This window comes from Oncorhynchus clarkii, chromosome 5 (genome assembly GCF_045791955.1).
Source record: "Oncorhynchus clarkii lewisi isolate Uvic-CL-2024 chromosome 5, UVic_Ocla_1.0, whole genome shotgun sequence".
NCBI classification, from domain to species: domain Eukaryota; kingdom Metazoa; phylum Chordata; class Actinopteri; order Salmoniformes; family Salmonidae; genus Oncorhynchus; species Oncorhynchus clarkii.
In genome coordinates this window covers 60,211,098-60,231,271 of record NC_092151.1, presented here as the reverse complement: position 1 = coordinate 60,231,271, position 20,174 = coordinate 60,211,098, and the positions used below count along the sequence as shown (strand labels likewise).

Genomic DNA, 20,174 nt, shown 5'->3' with positions numbered 1-20,174 from the left:
GCCAAGCTCAGTCTGAGCTGCCCACACTACAGTACACACTACAGTACACACTACAGTAGATGGCTCACTTCAGGAAAAAGGTATGTGGACATGAACTTTTTACAGTTAATTTATCATGATTCAGTATATTGTACTTTTTTTGCTACGGTCATTAGATTAACACCTTCAACTTAATGGCCCCCATGGCTTATATTTCTACTTGCTAGTTTTAAAACTTGCTATGCACTCCACCAGTTGAGGTTATCTATTAACTGTGTTCCCCTTTATATTAGCCTAACAACAATTGTGATGTGAAATTTGACACAATCAATGTGAGCAACTTCCATTTGTGTGTTGTTCCAACGATGTCTGTTTAAAGATTTATTGTACAAAATTACAAACCTGTACTAACAAAAAAATCCCTCGCTTCATCCAAAGAAATGTGAGGCCAGCTGTAGAATAATCCATGAGTAAACAACTGTATTGGCTCAGTGTTGGCTCACCCACTGCTCTTTACAAACAGCGCAGTGTAGCTAAAGGGACAAGAGTAGAATCAGAAGGAACTTTCTCAAATGTACTACAATCCCCAATACATCTGAATAAACAATGTATTGTAGTCATAAGAAATGATTAACAATGCAGAGAAACCGGTTAGGAAACAGCCCTAAAAGTGCAATCAAGATATTCACACATTGAAATCCTCACTGGACCAGCCTGTTGGTGATATGTCTCACTGGGTCTGATGATCTTTACTACCTATCACAGCAAAGAGTCAAGAGCCCAGTTAAAACACTTAACGTCATGACCGGTGTTGAGTCATTTCATTAAAATGTTTAAGACATGCTCCGGCGACTACTAAGGCTTTATTTAACCTCCCGCTTTAGGCTGGATGTACCAATGTGTAGTTTATAGATATGCATAATCTATGAGCAGAATTACTCTCTAACCCCAATTAGCCCCGAAATCCCTCGTTTGAAAGAGTCTTTCTTGAAGATGTGCTGTGCCAAGTATGACTCTAAGTATTCAAATCCCACACATACAATTATCTGTAAAGTCCCTCAGTTGACCAGTGAATTTCAAACACAGATTCAACCACAAAGACCAGGGAGGTGATCCATTGCCTTGCAAAGAAGGGCACCTATTGGTAGATGGGTAAAAAAAAAAAAAGCAGACATTGAATATCCCTTTGAGCATGTGAAGATATTAATTACACTTTGGATGGTGTATCAATTCATCGTCACTACAAAGATACAGGCATCCAGCCTAAATCAGTTGCTGGAGAGGAAGGAAACCGCTCAGGGATTTCACAATAGTGACTTTGAAACAGTTACCGTGTTTAATGGCTGCGATAGGAGAATACTGAGGTTGGATCAACAACATTGTAGATACTCCACAATACTAACCTAATTGACAAAGTGAAAAGGAAGCCTGCACAGAATATAAATGTTCCAAAGCATGCATCCTGTTAGCAACAAGGCACTAAAGTAATACTGCAAAAAAGGTGGCAAAGCTATAAACTTATTGTCCTGAATGCAAAGTGTTATGTTTGGGGCAAATGCAAAACATTACTGAGTACCACTCTCCATTCAAACATAGTGGTGCCTGCATCATGTTATGGGTATGCTTGTAATCGTTAAGAACTGGAGATTGTATCAGGATAGAAAAGAAACGGAATGGAGCTAAGTACAGGCAAAATCCTAGAGGAAAACCTGGTTCAATCTGCTTTCCACCAGACACTGGGAGACAAATTCACCTTCCAGCAGGACAATAGCTTAAAACACAAGGCCAAATCTACACTGGAGTTGCTCACCAAGAAGACAGTGAATGTTCCTGAGTGGCCGAGTTACAGTTTTGACTTAAATCTACTTGGCAAGACCTGAAATGGTTGTAGCAATGATCAACAACCAATTTGACAGAGCTTGAAGAATTTTGAAAAGAATGGGCAAATGTTGCACAGTCCAGGTGTGGAAAGCTCTGAGAAACTTACCCAGGAAGACTCACAGCAGTAATCGCGGCCAAAGGTGCTTCTACAACATATTGACTCGAGGTGTGAATACTTACAGTACCAGGCAAAAGTTTGGACACACCTATTTATTCAAGGGTTTTACTTTATTTTTTACTATTTTCTACATTGTAGAATAATAGTGAAGACATCAACACTATAAAATAGCACTCATGTAGTTACCAAAAAAGTTAAACAAATCAAAACTTCTTCAAAGTAGCCCCCTTTGCCTTGAAGACAGCTTTGTACACTCTTGGCATTCTCTCAACCAGCTTCACCTGGAATGCTTTTCCAACAGTCTTGCTGAGCACTTGTAGGCTACTTTTCCTTCACTCTGCGGTCCAACTCATCCCAAACCATCTCATTTGGGTTTAGGTTGGGTGATTGTGGAGGCCAGGTCATCTGATGCAGCACCATAACTCTCCTTCTTGGTCAAATAGCCCATTCACCGCCTGGAGGTGTGTTTTGTGCCATTGTCCTGTTGAAAAACAAATGATAGTCCCACTAAGCGCAAACCAGATATGACGGCGTATCGCTGCAGAATGCTCTGGTAACCATGCTGGTTAAGGGTGCCTTGAATTCTATATAAATCACAGACAGTGTCACCAGCAAAGCACCATCACCACACATGTGGAGATCATCCGTTCACCTACTCTGCGTCTAACAAAGACATATATTTAATCCATTTTGAATTCAAGCTGTAACAACAAAATGTGGAATAAGTCAAGGCATATAAATACTTTCTGAAGGCACTGAACGTGACATAGTACACAATTTTCAGGGACTACTTTTGGCTGGTGAGTGCTACTTTCAGAACTACAGGCTAAAAAGTATACAAAACTAACAGAGAATCTCTTTAACCGCATTTTAGGCAATAGGTCAATGAGATTAATTTGTACCTGGCCTCTTTTCAATCCAAAGTACCGGGCCACAGGGTCTCCTTGTTGGAGCCTACTGTAGGCAGCTGGCTTTCTTCAGTTGACTGAGAGACCGGTGAAGGAATCCCAACACACAACTATCTACATAATGCGATCCAGTATTAGATGAATATTTAAAAAATATCACCAATTTGTAATTTATCGAAGTGAATATACATATTTTTTTAATTTAAAAGTTTGGGGTGGCTATGCATGTTAATACAGTCCATACAATAGAGGATTTATACTCCATCCAGATATGAGTTTGTATTCCATGCTGTGAAAGAATACTGTAGTAACAGCAATTCAGACAGTTCCTCTTTTGTCATGACTATGTGTTCAGGAACCAGCTGCAACAAAAGGAAGAAAAGCAAGACAATCATATTAGATTACTGTGATATTGTTTAATGACTATATCATATCAACAAAAATCTGAATTTTTCCATCTGCTTACCTGATGCTCAGTGATGTTTATTAGAAGATCCTGCTGTAGAAACTGTTCCAGGATGTACTTGGGGGGCCATGTCAACTAGTGACTAAAATATGATATGAAAAAATAGCCTTTAATGAGTCCTCTTGGGGCTAGGGGGCAGTGTTCGGAAGTTCCAATGAATGACGTGCCCAAAGTAAAATGCCTGTTACCTAGGCCCAGAAGCTAGGATATGCATATATAATTGGTAGCTTTGGATAGACAACACTCTGACGTTTCTAAAACTGTTAAAATAATGTCTGTGAGTATAACAGAACTATTATGGCAGGTGAAAATCTGAGGAAAATCCATCCGGAAAATGTTTTTCTGAGGTCACAGTCCATTTCAATTCTTGTCTATGGGATATACAAATAAATAGCTCCCAGATTACAGTTCCTATGGTTTCCACTAGATGTCAACAGTCTTTAGAAAGGGTCTCAGGCTTGTTTTTTGAAAAATGAGGACCCTTGGGATTGTAAACAGAGGAAGATCTTCAAAGGTAAGTGATTTATCTTATGTTACTTTTGTGAAGCCTGTGCTGGTTTGGAAAAGTATTTTGGTGTGGGGCGCTGTCCTCAGCATGTTATGCTTTCGCCGTAAAGCCTTTTTGAAATCTGACAACGTGGTTGGATTAAAAAGAAGTTAAGCTTAAAAAGTTAAGCTTAAGTTAAATGATGTAGGACACTTGTATGTTCATGAATGTTTAATATTACAATTTTGTCATTTGAATTTGCCACGCTCCAGCTTCAACTGATGTTGTCGATTTTGATCCCGTTAGCGAGAATCGTGCATCAGGAGGTTTTAAATGTACACAGATGTACATCAAAGTTGTTCATTTGAAAACCTCACCTGCTTAGCGGAAGGTGTCATTCCCATCTGAACTACAGTGCAGTACAGCACGTGTGATGTTCTCCTCCTGCATCCGCTGGCAGTACATCTTTACGGTCTTGATACCAACTTTATGCTTCTCTGCATGGGTGAAAATGAAGGAATTCAATATTGTTTTAACAATTACAGGACTAAAGCAAACTGACAGGTGCCGACTCATATTTCATTTGCCTGGTTAATATTAAGGCCTACATTGGGCGACTCCCAATGTTGTGGCTACACGGTCAATAACATTACCAGAAAAGAAAACAAACATCTGGTCCGTGGGGTCATCGTTATGTACTACCAGTACGATGGGGTCTGCCGTTGTGGATGACCCTTGCTGGGTTTGTCCTCGAACTGACTTTTAAACTCATACAAGGTCTGGTCCAAATCACCTTGGCTCACCAGGTAGCCTCCGTCATTAGGTTACCTGTTCAGGAGTCTTATGGCTTGGGCGTAAAAACTGTTGAAGCCTTTTTGTCTTAGACTTGGCACTCCGGTCCCGCTTGCCATGCAGTGGTAGAGAGAACAGTCTATGACTGGGGTGGCTGGGGTCTTTTTTTAGGGCCTTCCTTTGACACCGCCTGGTGTAGAGGTCCTGGATGGCAGGCAGCTTTGACCCAGTGATGTACTGGGCCGTACGCACCACCCTCTACGTGCCTTGCGGTCGGAGGCCGAGCAATTGCCGTACCAGGCAGTGATGCAACCGGTCAGGATGCTCTCAATGTTTCAGCTGTAGAACCTTTTGAGGATCTCAGGACCGATGCCAAATCTTTTTAGTTTCCTGAGGGGGAATAGGCTTTGTCGTGCCCTCTTCACGACTGTCTTGGTGTGTTTGGACCATTCTAGTTTGTTGTTGATGTGGACACCAAGGAACTTGAAGCTCTTAACCTGCTCCACTACAGCCCCGTCGATGAGAATGGGGGAGTGCTTGGTGCTCCTTTTCCTGTAGTCCACAATCATCTTCTTAGTCTTGGTTACGTTGAGGGATAGGTTTTTATTCTGGCACAACCCGGCCAGGTCTCTGACCTCCTCCCTATAGGCTGTCTCGTCGTTGTTGGTGATCAGGCCTACCACTGTTGTGTTGTCTGCAAACTTAATGATGGTGTTGGAGTTGTGCCTGGCCATGCAGTCGTGGGTGAACAGGGAGTACAGGAGGGAACTGAGCACGCACCCTTTGGGGAGCTCCAGTGTTGAGGATCAGCGTGGCAGATGTGTTGCTACCTACCCTCACCACCTGGGGGCGGCCCATCAGGAAGTCCAGGATCCAGTTGCAGAGGGAGGTGTTTAGTTCCAGGTTCCTTAGCTTAGTGATGAGCTTTGAGGGTACTATGGTGTTGAATGCTGAGCTGTAGTCAATGAATAGCATTCTCACATAGGTGTTCCTTTTGTCCTGGTGGGAAAGGGCAGTGTGGAGTGCAATAGAGATTGCATCATCTGTGGATCTGTTTGGGCGGAATGCAAATTGGAGCCTAGGCCTACTGATGAAATGCACTGAATCAATTGAGAAACATGATAACGCTCTAAATTTATGAACGGCCTGTTTCGCAAATCACAATGTCATTGGTGATCAAAGTTACTCTATCATTACTAAATATCAGTTTCACTTGCTGTGAAACCTTTACATAGTGGTGCAGAGAATGTTTGTTTTTATTTTGGGAGAACCCTGGGTGCGATTTTTTCAAAGGTATTTCTTGGGATAAATATGATTTATTCCCGGTATTGAAACTTGGTAGATGTTCTGGAAAATATGAACAAAGATTTGTATAACTAATCTGTGATATGAATCCCTAGTCTACATAAAAATGGTGGATGCCCTCAATGGCACAGCCAATGGTAATACCCACTATAGGCCTCTATCATTCTCTATGTTCACAACCAACAAACCCTTATGTATGTAGCCATGTATTGCTACATCAATCTAGTTACAAAATATGGCAAATTAATTGTGTCTTGATATTTGGGGCATTGGCAAGCTGTGGAGTCCTTCTTGTTAGTCGTATTCAGAATGAATTTGATATCATAACATATACCATTAGCTATCTAATAAAAAACACATGTAGATTATTAGTTTACTGATTTACAAGTGTGTCTAACATTGTTGATTGTAGCTATTGTATTATTTTTGCCTTTTCTTGTTTACAGGGGACTTTATTCCACCCCTGCTACATTAGATTAACTGCGGGCATCGGATGTGTCATGAAACCATTACTTCCACTGCCCTTCTGGTTTGTACTGATAACCTGATATCAGCAAAGTGGCCTAACCTACAGTGCATATTAGGACAATTTACAGTTTGTGTTTTAGTATGTCATTATACTCTGGATGATGCATTCATCATTTGATGTCTGTGAAAAAGCTATGGAAATACAGGGTGTTAAAGGATATTGTGTCTGTAAATTGGAAAATATATGGACAAGTATCATCTGTCTGGTTTTCAGTTTAGATATTTATTTGGTATGGGGGTATACAGAGGGTATGCTATATGACTGGCGGCCAGTTGGTGATTTTTATTTGGCCCCCCAAGCCTTCTAGAAATCTGTTCCAAAGAATTCCCACGCATATTAGAAATAGAAATGTATATATACACTGAGTGTACAAAACATTAGTAACACTTTCCTAATATTGAATTGCACCCCCTTTTGCCCTCAGAACAGGCTCAATTCGTCGCAGCATGGACTCTACAAGGTCTCAAAAGCGTTCCACAGGGATGCTGGCCCATATTGACTCCAATGCTTCCCATAGTTGTGTCAAGTTGGCTGGATGTCCTTTGGATGGTGGACCATTCTTGATACACACGGGAAACTGTTGAGAACCCAGCAGCGTTGCAGTTCTTGACACACTCAAACCGGTGCGCCTGGCACCTGTTACCATACCCCGTTCAATGTCACTTAAATATTTTGTCTTGCCCATTCACCCTCTGAATGGCACACATACACAATCCATGTCTCAAGGCTTAAAAAACATTATTTAACCTGTCTCCTCCACTTCATCTACACTGATTTGAAGTGGATTTAACAAGTGAAATCAATAAGGGATTATAGCTTTGACCTGCAATCTATGTCATGTAGAAATGTGTTCCTAATGTTTTGTACACTCAGTGTATCTGACCGTATACAAATGTAAGCAGGTTTTGAAATAATTGTTTTAGTCAAATATTGTATCTGTTTGGGCTTTGCCGTCTACAAATTATTTGTAATTATGTTCCAGCCGAATCTAGTTGACGATCCCTGCTGTATGGTGTCAGAACCTTCCTTTATATCCTTAATATGTGTGAGTAGGCTATATGATGTACCTTGTTTGTTAGATGACATCAGTGAGTGGTAAAGTTGAAACATTGTGAAGGGTTCATATTTTCCTCTGGCTTCACCTTATCAGAATGGTGAAATTACCTCTACTGAATCAATTCTGTTGCCTACCACTGTCAGGCATGTTATATAAGGCATTGCCTGGCACCACCACCCTCATATGAAAATACTGATTCTCAGATCCTCTCTTGCTTCGAAAATGCAAACATAAGCACATCTGTTGTTTCTATTCTATACCATATTGTTCTAAAGATGTTATGAAGTGATATTGAACAAAAATATAATTGCAACAATGTCAAATATTTTACTAAGTTACAATTAAGATAAGGAGATTAAGATAAGCCAATTTTTCTAAAACGACGTTGGAGGCAGCTTATAGTAGAGACATTAACAGTCAATTATCTGCTAACAGCTCTGGTGGACATTCCTGCAGTCAGCATGCCAATTGCATGCTCCCTTAACATGAGACATTTGTAGCATTGTGTTGTGTGACAACTGCACATTTTAAAGTGGCCTTTTATTGTCCCCAGCACAAGGTGCACCAGTTTAATGATCATGCTGTTTAATTAGTTTCTTGCTATGCCACACCTATCAGGTGGATGGATTATATTGGCAAAGGAGAAATTCTCACTAACATGGATGTAAACAAATTTGTGCACAAAATTTTGTGAAAAAAATCTTTCAGATGGAAAAAAAATTCAAATAAATCTTGTGCAGATGGAAAATTTCGAAGATTTTTTCTTTCAGCTCATGAAACATGGAACCAACACTTTACACTTTCTTTTTGTTCAGTGTAGTTTGGTGAAATAGTAGGGTTTTGTAGCATAGGGATACTATACTTATCATGACTCAGGGTGAGACCCAGATGCAGACAAGTGAGGCAGATGGTTCAAGTCTCAGAGATTTATTGAGTACACAGGGGCAGGCAAAAAGCAGGTCGATGACAGGGATGGGTTTGTAATCCTGGTAAATAGTTGGCGGATGTAGATGGCGGGCAGGGTCAGGACAGGCAAAATAATAATCACAGTAGTTGTCGAGGGTGCAGCAAGTCAGCACCTCAGGAGTAAATGTCAGTTGGCTTTTCATAGCCGATCGTTAAAAGTATCTCTACTGCTCCTGCTGTCTCTAGAGAGATGAAAACAGCAGGTCTATATCTCACGTCTAGGAAGAGAACACTTTGTTTTTATGAGCACCACTGACTGTAGGTGTTCTCATCCTTTGCCTGTCAGTGGTCAGCATAAAAGCATCCTATCAGAGAAGAATGTTGTATCTTCCAAGTTAATTATTTACAGTGTTTCATAAATTGGAGGATTAAAGTGGACGCTGCACCGAAAGGCTCACGGTCAACAGTGTGTGAGACATAAGCTTTCTGCATTTTCATTTACTGAAAGGTAGTCATGCATCTACTAGGGTCCGCTGTCCTTTTCTCTGTCATGCTCTCGACATTGGTAAGATTACTGAGGAATGGTGAATCAAAACAGCACTTTGATTAAAATGTTTTGGAGATATTGACTATGGAAGGTTTTCTGCTGTTGAATCTGTCTGTTTCTGGACGTATGCCAAGTGCATAGTGTTTTTTGCTGAAGGGGAAAATACACCCTTGTAACCAGTAACGTTAACACATATGAATTGCTGCTTTTCTGTCATTCAAACACCTTTTCCAAATGTGTTATTACATGGATTTCTATAAGGACACAAGGCGAGACCCAAATGCAGACACAGGAAGCAGTTGGTTGAGCTCCGATATTTATTCATCCAAGGGGTAGGCAAAAGGTAGGTTGGGGACAGGAGAGAGTTCATGAACCGGGTCAGAGTCCAAAACAGTACCAGACGAAGGGCAGTCTCGAGGTCAGGCCAGACAGTGGTTCAGAAAACTAGATCCGAGTCCAAACAGTACAAGGGGATAGGCAGACTTGAAGATAGAACAGGCAGAGTGGACAGGCAGGTGGGTTCGGCAAGGGTCGAAACCAGGAGGACTAGAACCAAAAGAGGCTGGGAAAAAAATAGGAGCAAGGAAAAACGCTGGTTGACTTGGCAAACAAGACGAACTGGTATAGAGAGACAGGAAACACAGGGATATATACACTGGGGAAAATAAGGACAGTTGAAACAGATCAGGGTGTGACAGATTTCGGTGTAGAATGGATGAGCACCAAGGCATTTTATTAGAATATTGACTTTTTAATATCACTTTTTAGTATCACTTTGAGAGAGATAGTGAGGTTCGCTGACATTCTGGCTCAGGCTTAGTTTGTCTTTACAGTGAGCGTGAGAGAACGCACGTATGTGCCTGCACGCACATCAGACAGGTATTCATGAGCTAGCACCAAACAGGACACACATTCATATTTTACTCACTCTTCTTTTATTCTCTTCCTTCCCAGTCTGCTCCGACAGAGGACTGGCAGACGGCCTCGTCTATTTATGACTTCTCTGCAAAGGATATTGATGGCAACGAGGTATCCCTCGAGAAATACAGGTGAGAAGGTGGAAGAAGTTACTCAGCATTCCAAAATACTATATAATAGGGCTGTGACGATACCAGTATTGCAATATTATTTTTCATGGCAAAAATGAAAACAACTCTTTGGTCCTTTAAAAACCTGCTGTATGTTAAATATTGTGTTGTTTGTTTCCAACATTAGGACTATTTTCCTCTAGAAGTGTTTCCTTGCAACCTATACTAACGAGTATCGCGATACTTTAGTTTCCGGCCCTGCTAAATAACCACAATCATGTTATACATCATTCACCATACCCCTTCCAAAAGCCCCGAACCTGTTATCTCCTGTGTTTTGTGTGTGTGTGTGTAGGGGCGACGTTGTTATCATCGTCAATGTTGCCTCTAAATGAAGTAAAACCCCAGTCAACTACTCTCAGTTTGCGGAGATGCATTCAAAGTACGCTGAGAAAGGTTTACGCATCCTGGCCTTCCCCTCCAACCAGTTCGGGAGACAGGTAGCTACATCTCATTTTTATTTATTTCAAGTCTCAAGTCTACACCTAAAGCATTTTTACAACATGATTATTATTATGTTATTACAATGGTATATTTTGTGTTAATTTTAGGAACCTGGCACTGAATCTCAGATCAAGAATTTTGCCAAGTCCTACAATGCTGATTTCCCAATGTTCAGTAAGATCAATGTGAACGGGCCCAACGCCCACCCCGTGTGGAAGTGGCTGAAGGAGCAGCCCAAGGGGAGAAGCTTCCTGGGAAAGTAAGTGGAGACGTATTGGAGAGACGTGTAACTAATGGAGTGGTTAGACTCATCACATATGACTATTTTTGACCATACATAGAAAATATGTTAAGACTTAAAACACATGATATCTAATTTTTTACAACTGCTTACTAATGCTCAGATAAGCATAATGGCTTATATGCAGTATATAAGTAGATGTTCTAATGTAACGTGTATGAGTTTGGTTATTGCCACTGTGTTAATGATTTCTTCATCTAATGATCTTGTTTTTTTGTCTCATCAGTGGCATCAAGTGGAATTTCACTAAGGTATATATTTATTTCTTATTAGTCATCGGATATTCCCATCAGAACAAGTTGACACAGCTGAGTTGGAGTAACCCAGAGTTTTGTGCCAAGATTATATCCCTCGTGAAAGAAAAGGTTGCTCAGTGCCATGCCCATGGAGTTCAACGTTATAGCCTATGTCAGGGTTCTTCCTCCTTTTCTTGCCCAGGGACCCCCTCCCAGGAAAACCCAGGGACGCGAATCATACGTTGACAAAACATACATTTTTTCGCATGTCTTATCATCAAGTTAATGATAACGGCAAGGAAAAGTAATCAACATTTTAAAATGAATAGATTTGTTAGATAGTTTTTCATTATTTTCACCTCCCCACATTATAATTGGAAGTGTAAACTCTAACATACCTTTCTAGCTAATAGGCTAACTCCAAACATACAGTTAATTCGGAAAATATTCAGACCCCTTCAGTTTTTCCACATTTTGGTTCTTTACGGCCTTATTGCAAAACATTTCAGAAAACATGTTTTAGCTTTTGTCATTATGGGGTATTGTGTGTAGATTGAGGAAAAAAAAAAGATTTAATCAATTTTAGAATAAGGCTGTAACGTAACAAAATGTGGAAAAAGTGAAGGGGTCTGAATACTTTCTGAATGCACTGTATTTTCACTAAGAGCAGCTGTTTAACTGGTTGAAAAAAAGGTTAGCCATGTGTTGGCAAAAATGAATGTCAAAGTCAAGAAATCTTACCAGCAGCCAGCAGCCTATTCACGGGGGCTTTTTCAAAGCCTATGTCGGGTACTCCAGTGGGAGTAATTGGCTCCAATGAGTGTAATTTGCTCAATATTAGGAGTAAAGAAATAAAGTTGATATCATTGGAAAGAAATGATCATATTCTCTACTCTATGTATGTAAATAAATGTGTTTATTCTGTTGATAGCAATATTCATAAAAAAAATATTTTAAAAAGCACATTTTCCAGACCCCCTACTGTACCTCCTTGGATCCCTGATTGAATACCCCTGGCCTATGTCTATTTTTGTTTACAAAAAAAATAATTAGGTAGTCGTATTATCGTGGTCTTTCTGGGCCTAGAGTAATACAAATACAAACTTAAAGCTAGATTGCTACATCCTTAATTGCTACATCCATTTTTTACTTTAAATGAACGCTATATGTACAGTACCATAAAAATAAAGAGCGTCACACACTCCATATATTAACTCACAGTAATTTATTGGTTAAATCAGCAACGTTTCGGCATCACCTGAAGAAGGCACAGTGATGCCGAAACGTTGGTGATTTATTCAATAAATTACTGGGAGTTTATACTGTATATGGAGTGTAGTCAGCACCTCCACACAAAATAATTTTTCTTGGTGTGCGCCAGCTCATGATTTTTATATGTACACTACCAGTGAAATGTTTGGACACACCTAATCAATCAAGGGTTTTTCTTTATTTTTACTATTTTCTAAATTGTATAATAATAATAGTGTAGGCATCAAAACTATGAAAGACATCAAGACATCAAAACTATGAAATAACACATATGGAATCATGTAGTAACCAACACAAAGTGTTAAACAAATCAAAATATATTTTATATTTGAGATTCTTCAAAGTAGCCACCCTTTGCCTTGATGAGAGCTTTGCACACACAGATCAAGCTGAGCCTAACTGTTATAGGTCTATTTCTATTTTGCCCTGTTTATCAAAAGTGTTGGAAAAACTTGTCAATAATTAACTGACTGGCTTTCTTGATGGAGATAGTATTCTCTCTGGTATTTTATCTGGTTTCCTCTCAGGTTATGGATGTGTCACTGCAACCTTAAAGGTCCTCAATGATGTCACCATTGCCCTTGATTCTCAAACAATGTTGTGCTGCTATTTTTATTGACTTGGCCAAAGCTTTTGATACGGTAGACCATTCCATTCTTGTGGGCCGCCTAAGGAGTATTGGTGTCTCTGAGGGGTCTTTGGCCTGGTTTGTTAACTACCTCTCTTAAAGAGTGCAGTGTATAAAGTCAGAAAAATCTGCTGTCTCAGCCACTGCCTGTCACACCAAGGGCGTACCCCAAGGCTTGGTTTCCTCTATTGTAATCGCTTCTATTTCACCCAAGCTGCCAAACTAACCCTAATTCAGATGACCATCCTAACCATGCAAGATTACGGAGACATAATTTATAGATTGGCGGGTAAGGGTGCTCTCGAGCGGCTAGATGTTCTTTACCATTCGGCCATCAGATTTGCCACCAATGCTCCTTATAGGACACATCACTGCACCCTATACTCCTCTGTAAACTGGTCATCTCTGTATACCCATCGCAAGACCCACTGGTTGATGCTTATTTTTAAAACCCTCTTAGGCCTCACTCCCCCCTATCTGAGATATCTACTGCAGCCCTCATTCTCCACATACAACACCCATTCTGCCAGTCACATTCTGTTAAAGGTCCCCCAAAGCACACACATGCCTGGGTCACTCCTCTTTTCAGTTCGCTGCAGCTAGTGCCTGGAACGAGCTGCAACAAACACTCAAACTGGACAGTTTTATCTCAATCTTTTCATTCAAAGACTCAGTCATGGATATATTTATTTTTAATTATTTTTAATCCCAGCCCCTTTTGGTATTTTTAATCCCAGCCCCAGGAGGCCTTTTGCCTTATGGTAGGCCGTCATTGTAAATAAGAATTTGTTCTTAACTGACTTCCCTGGTTAAATAAAGGATGAATAAAAATACAAATTCTCTCAATCCAGCTTCATGAAGTAGTCACCTGGAATGCATTTCAATTAACTGCTGTGCCTTGTTAAGTTAATTTGTGGAATTTCTTTCATTTTAGCTGATGAAATCATCTTAGCTGGCTCAAACGCATTGTGTTGTGACAAGGTACTGTAGGGGTGGTATACAGAAGATAGCCCTATTTGGTAAAAGACCAAATCCATATTATGGCAAGAACAGCTCAAATAAGCAAAGAGACACGACAGTCTATCATTACTTTAAGATTTGAAGGTCAGTCAATCCGGAAAATTTCAAGAACTTTTCAAGTTCCTTCAAGTGCAGTCGCAAAAACCATCAAGCGCTATGATGAAACTGGCTCTCATGAGGACCGCCACAGGAAAGGACGACCCAGAGTTACCTCTGCTGCAGAGGATAAGTTCATTAGAGTTAACTGCACCTCAGATTGCAGCCCAAATAAATGCTTCACAGAATTCAAGTAACAGACACATCTCAACATCAGCTGTTCAGAGGAGACTGTGTGAATCAGGCCTTCATGGTCGAATTGCTGCAAAGAAACCATTTCTAAATGACACCAATAAGAAGAAACTTGCTTGGGTCAAGAAACACTAGCAATGAACATTAGACCGGTGGAAATCTGTCCTTTTGTCTGATGAGTCCAAATTTGAGAATTTTGGTTCTAACCGCCGTATCTCTGCGAGACACAGAGTAGATGAACAGATGACACACCTCCAGACTGTGTAAGGGCTATTTGACCAAGAAGGAGCGTGATGGTACTGTATCAGATGACCTGGCCGCTACAATCACCCAACCTCAACCCAATTGAGAGGGTGTGGGATGAGTTGGACCGCAGAGTGACGGAAAAGCAGCCAACAAGGGCTCATATCCAACAAGACTGTTGGAAAAGCATTCCAGTTAAAGCTGGTTGAGAGAATGCCAAGAGTGTGCAAAGCTGTCATCAAGGCAAAGGGTTGAAGAATCTCAAATATAAAATATATTTTGATTTGTTTAACACTTGGTTACTACATGATTCCATATGTGTTATTTCATAGTTTTGATGTCTTCACTATTATTCTACAATGTAGAAAATAGTAAAAATAAAGAAAAACCCTTGAATGAGTAGGTGAGTCCAGACTTTTAACTGGTACTGTATATACCCATTGATTCTTGAAAAATACAACTTATAAATGCCTCATTAGCATAGTTCAACTGTCAAACCCCAAAATAGAAGCTTTAGTACGCCTTTGTTTGTAAACAATGTAAATGTAAACAAACACTGTATAGCCTCAAAACATGATTAAAACTATACATGTTGATGTCATGGATGGTCCATCTTTGCATCCATAGCACATCCCCTTACTTTTAAACCAAAACAGTGGCAGGGTGCCCACTTTGTCATTGTTTAAATGAAGGATTCTAGCTTTAATTATAGGTTTATTTTAAGATTCATGAATTGTTGGGTTAACAAATCAAGACCTTTTGATTATTACCAGTTTTTGCAGCTAGAAACGGGATGTTAAATGCAGAATTAGTTTAAATGTCCATCCCTCAGTTCCTTTTCTCTGGCTTTATAGTTCCTTATCAACAGAGAGGGCCAGGTTATGAAGAGATATGGACCGATGGGTGATCCCAGCGTAAGTCAATTACTTTTACTCTCACACATTGAATCTAATTACAGCATAGGCCTATGATGGACTAACTGACACATCCATGTAAGACAGTACTCAATCATAACCTCAGGCCCGGCCTGGAATCACCCTTCCTAACATTATACCTTGTTACTTTGCCTCTGAAAAGCATGCATTATTGACCATTTCATGAGCTCACAACACCATAAAATTGTTGTTAGTGATGAATTTGCTCAGTTGAACAGAGTGGGGTGTTGCTGTAGCGGGGGGTTGGAAGTTCATGTGAGGGTGATGATGAGCGGGGTGTTGGCATCGGGATCAGGCAGCAATCCTCTATCAAGCACGCAGACAATGTGAATATAGGGCAGACATCGTATCTCATAATGTCCCTACAGCAAGCTGCTACTGTCATGGCTCTTACCTGAACCAGTATGCAGTGGGGCAAAAAAGTATTTAGTCATGTGTTCGTCATGTTTTAATGAACAAAATCACTGAAAACGAAAAATACTAAATTACAAATTTAAAGACAGAAACCAAAACCAAAACAGTTCCGTGTGGAACACACAGACACAGAAAACAATCACCCACGGAACACTGGTGGGAAAAGGCTACCTAAGTATGATTCTCAATCAGAGACAACTAACGACACCTGCCTCTGATTGAGAACCATACCAGGCCAAACGCAAAATACAACATAGAAAAACAAACATAGACTGCCCACCCCAACTCACGCCCTGACCATACTAAAACAAAGACAAAACAAAGGAACTAAGGTCAGAACGTGACACATTTAGCTCGTTAGCTTGCTGTTATTTTTTTTTTGCTAGCTTGCTGTTGCTAGTTCATTTGTCCTGGGATATTAACATTGTGTTGTTATTTTACAGGAAAGGTATTTTTTTCCTGGATCTTTGTAGAATTTTGACCCATATTGAGTCACACACAATCGTGTGTTCTCTACTACGACAATTAATCCAAAGATAAAAGGGGAAACCTAGTTAGTTTATTGTAATCTCTCATCCTTCAGTCTTCTTCTGTGTTCTTTATATGGCGGTTGGCAACCAACTTTAAGGTGCATTACCACCAACAACTGGACTGGAGTGTGGACCTCAGTTGAGCATTCAATCACCCAAGTGGGTATATGCTCCTAAAAACCAATGAGGAGATGGGAGAGATGGCAGCACATCGCACGCCAAAAATAGAACTAAGTTCTATTATAACGCTGGGTTACGCGGATGCTTGCGAGCAGTTTGAGTAAAATTATTAAATGACTTACAGTATGTATAAAAGTATTTTGCAACACGGGCGGTGTGGTCAGCAAGTTATAATGTGAAAATACGTTTGTTGATCACCAAATATGGAGTTTCGCTGAGCAACAATCTTCATCTATCCCCTGTTACAGCCAGTATGTACTTCCAAAAAAGGTGTAAATAAAAATGTACAAGCAACCGAAAAAGTGCCTATTCGGCACCTTCAATCTCTCATTACTTCCACTCACAGGTTGGAAGTCTAGCCTACAACAGCTCGATACATTGGAGGTGTCGAAGAGGCATTTTTTAAGTTGCTTGTAAAAACTATTTTAGAACTTTTTTGGAAGTAAATATCAGCAGTTACGTGAGTAAATGAAAATCGTTGTTCAGCGAAACGTCATATTTGGTGATCAACAAACCTATTTTGACATGACGCTTGCAGACACCGCAAACTATTACGGACTACAAAGCGAAACCCAGCCGCGAGCTGCCCAGTGATGCGAGCCTACCAGATGGGCTAAATGCCTTTTATGCTCGCTTTGAGGCAGGCAACACTGAATAATGCATGAGAGCACCAGCTGTTAAGGACGACTGTGATCACACTCTCTGTAGACCTCGAAACAGGTTAACATTCACAAGGCCGCGGGGCCAGACGGATAGCCAGGACATGTACTCAGAGCATGAGCTGACCAACTGGCAAGTGTCTTCACTGACATTTTCAACCTCTCCCTGACCGAGTCTGTAATACCTACATGTTTCAAGCAGACTTAGTGTCCAAGAACACTAAGGTAACCTGCCTAAATGACTACCACCCCGTAGCACTCACGTCGGTAGCCATGACATGCTTTGAAAGGCTGGTCATGGCTCACATCAACACCATCATCCCAGAAATGTTAGACCCACTCCAATTCGCATACTGCCTCAACAGATCCACAGATGACGCAATCTCAATCGCACTCCACACTGCCCTTTTCCACCTGGACAAAAGGAACACCTATGTGAGAATTCTGTTCATTGACTACAGCTCAGCGTTCAACACCATTGTACCCCCAAAGCTCATCACTAAGCTAAGGATCCTGGGACTTGTTGTGTCTTTGGCTATGCCAGATTAAGTGATATGACATGCTATTCTATAAAATAATTTATCCGTAATTAATATTACCTGATTGAGCTAATCATGTAAATGTAATTAACTAGAGAGTCGGGCACCACAAAATAATATTTATAGAGCTGTTATCTTCCGAATAAACTCTTAGTAATATTTTACATCAATAGCAGTCAATATTAATCGTCATCTTAATTCAGTCTCATCTGAAAGTTGTAAATTCTTGGTTATCTGCACGAACCCTGGCACACAAGTTGAATCAGCAATACAAAATTGGGTTTAATTATGTATTTACTAAATACCTAACTAATTACACATACAAATAATTAAATAATAACTTGATTACAAATTACGTCATAAAGGAAAACGTCCCTATCGGGCGGAACAGATATGACAGCTGGTTACACAAAAGAAAATGGGCTGGGTTTGAGTGAAAGAGTGGGAAGACTGAGGAACAAAGGGCAAAGCTGTGCTATTGTAAATACAGTATCTTATGCATTCTAAATTACCGCCCATTTGGAAAAGGAAAATGCAATAAATATTTACTCCGAGCTGCGCTTCGGTAGGTTGGTGGTAGATGGAAGGCAGTGTTGCCCAACCGAGTCTTTTGAAGAATGTCTCTACTGGTAAATTGAATACGTTGTAGTAACGTCATTGTGTGGTAGACGGGATACTCTGTCTGTTCCTTCCTAACCCTCGTTTGCAGCCTCCTTAATAGCTTCTATCCCCAAAACATAAGACTGCTGAGCAATTAATCAAATGGCCACCTGGACTATTTGCATTGACACCCCTTTGTTTTTACACTGCTGCTACTCGCTGTTTATTATCTATGCATAGTCACTTTACGCCAACCTACATGCACAAATTACCTCGACTAACCTGTACTTCCACACATTGACTTGGTACCGGTACCCCCTGAATATAGCCTCATTATTGTTATTTTATTTTGTTGCTTTTTTAAACTATTTTACATTTTTTTAATTGTTTATTTAGTAAATATTTTCTTAACTCTATTTTCTTAACTGCATTGTTGGTTAAGGGCTTGTAAGTAAGCTTTTCATGGTAAGGTCTACCAACACCTGTTGTATTTGGTGCATGTGACAAATACAATTTCATTTGAATAGGAATTTGAATCTGAGCTTTCTTTGTGTTAGAGATGTCTAATGCACAGATAGGCCTACTGGTTCAGCTCTTACCTAACAAATGAAATGGAATTATATTAAATCCATATAAGGAGAGAAACTAAAAGGCATGGATGCAATTCATCACAACTATTTATTCTCCATTTCAGGCGGTGGAGAAGGATCTTCCCAAGTACCTGTAATTCTTCCATCACTGACTGTCTAATGCACTGATGCTGCATCTATCCCTCCCTCTCCGGTGAGCCAATGCCTGGGAGTGGGTCCATTCCCCAGACCAGTGACAGTCTGTCCGCAAACCAGCCTGGCTGGTAGGACAGACCTGATGAAAACGGCGTGCAACCAATCCCCTGGGAGGACCCGCTTTAGGCATAGCCAGCCCCCACCGGAGAAGAATCCTGACCCCCTGAAAATATGATCTTAGTGTCATATTCCATAATAAACATAACGCTTTTGTGCTAATTCTGTTGTCCAGTGTGTTTATGGGGAATTCTATCTTTCAACGTAAAAAACAAGTGTAAACGTGCTTCAGCCCAGCTATAACAAAAAAAGAATCAGGTGGTTGACTGACTGAGGGACTTAAATTCCCCAAAACATTATACTCAATTTACTCACACTTGTTTTTAATAGCCCATGTCTAGTTGCTATCATTTTGACATGTTTGATTGACATGGCGCGTGTGACACTCCCTTGAGAGGTTATGGTGCCTCTTACCTTTTCCTACACAAGGCTCGGATGAAGGTGTTAATGCCGAAACGTAAGCCTGTTTGTATTTCCCGTTAATAAATCATTCAGATTTATGCATAAGAGTGCTCATTTATTTCCGGGGTAGTCATCGGTTGAAGTGTCCTGGGGTAAGGAATGTTTTTAGTTATTTACGTCTTTCTGTTTTTGTATTGAATTCCCACTACACAAGTAGAACAGTACTAAAATCATGGTCGCTGTTAGTAACGAGTTTTGCTATGCTGATGTTTTGCCATGAGTTGATGTGGACAAGTTTGTCCCATGTGATGCAACAAGAACTAATTCAAGTTACTAATGACCTAAAAAGCAATACATGCATTTTCACCTGAGAGCATTCCTTCATATGATAGTGGATCAGATCGTAGTGTCTGAAATTTAATTTGTGAATCTATTCTGCTGAAATACATGTTACACTGCCCTCTACTGGATTTGAGAGCAAAAAATGTTATGGTACAACCATTGTCACTTACTTGCCTGTCGTCCGTTTGCTCTGTTGAGAGAGACTGTTGGCCACTGAGTTAATATTTTCAAATGAA

At 40.3% G+C, this 20,174-nt stretch overlaps 2 pseudogenes; one reads left to right on the top strand and one right to left on the bottom strand.

Annotated features, from left to right (window-relative positions):
- The first annotated feature begins 46 nt into the window (after window positions 1-46).
- LOC139410132 (phospholipid hydroperoxide glutathione peroxidase-like) lies at window positions 47-19,415 on the top strand (annotated as a pseudogene).
- LOC139409615 (DNA-directed RNA polymerases I, II, and III subunit RPABC1-like) lies at window positions 479-7,669 on the bottom strand (annotated as a pseudogene).
- Window positions 19,416-20,174: the final 759 nt, after the last annotated feature.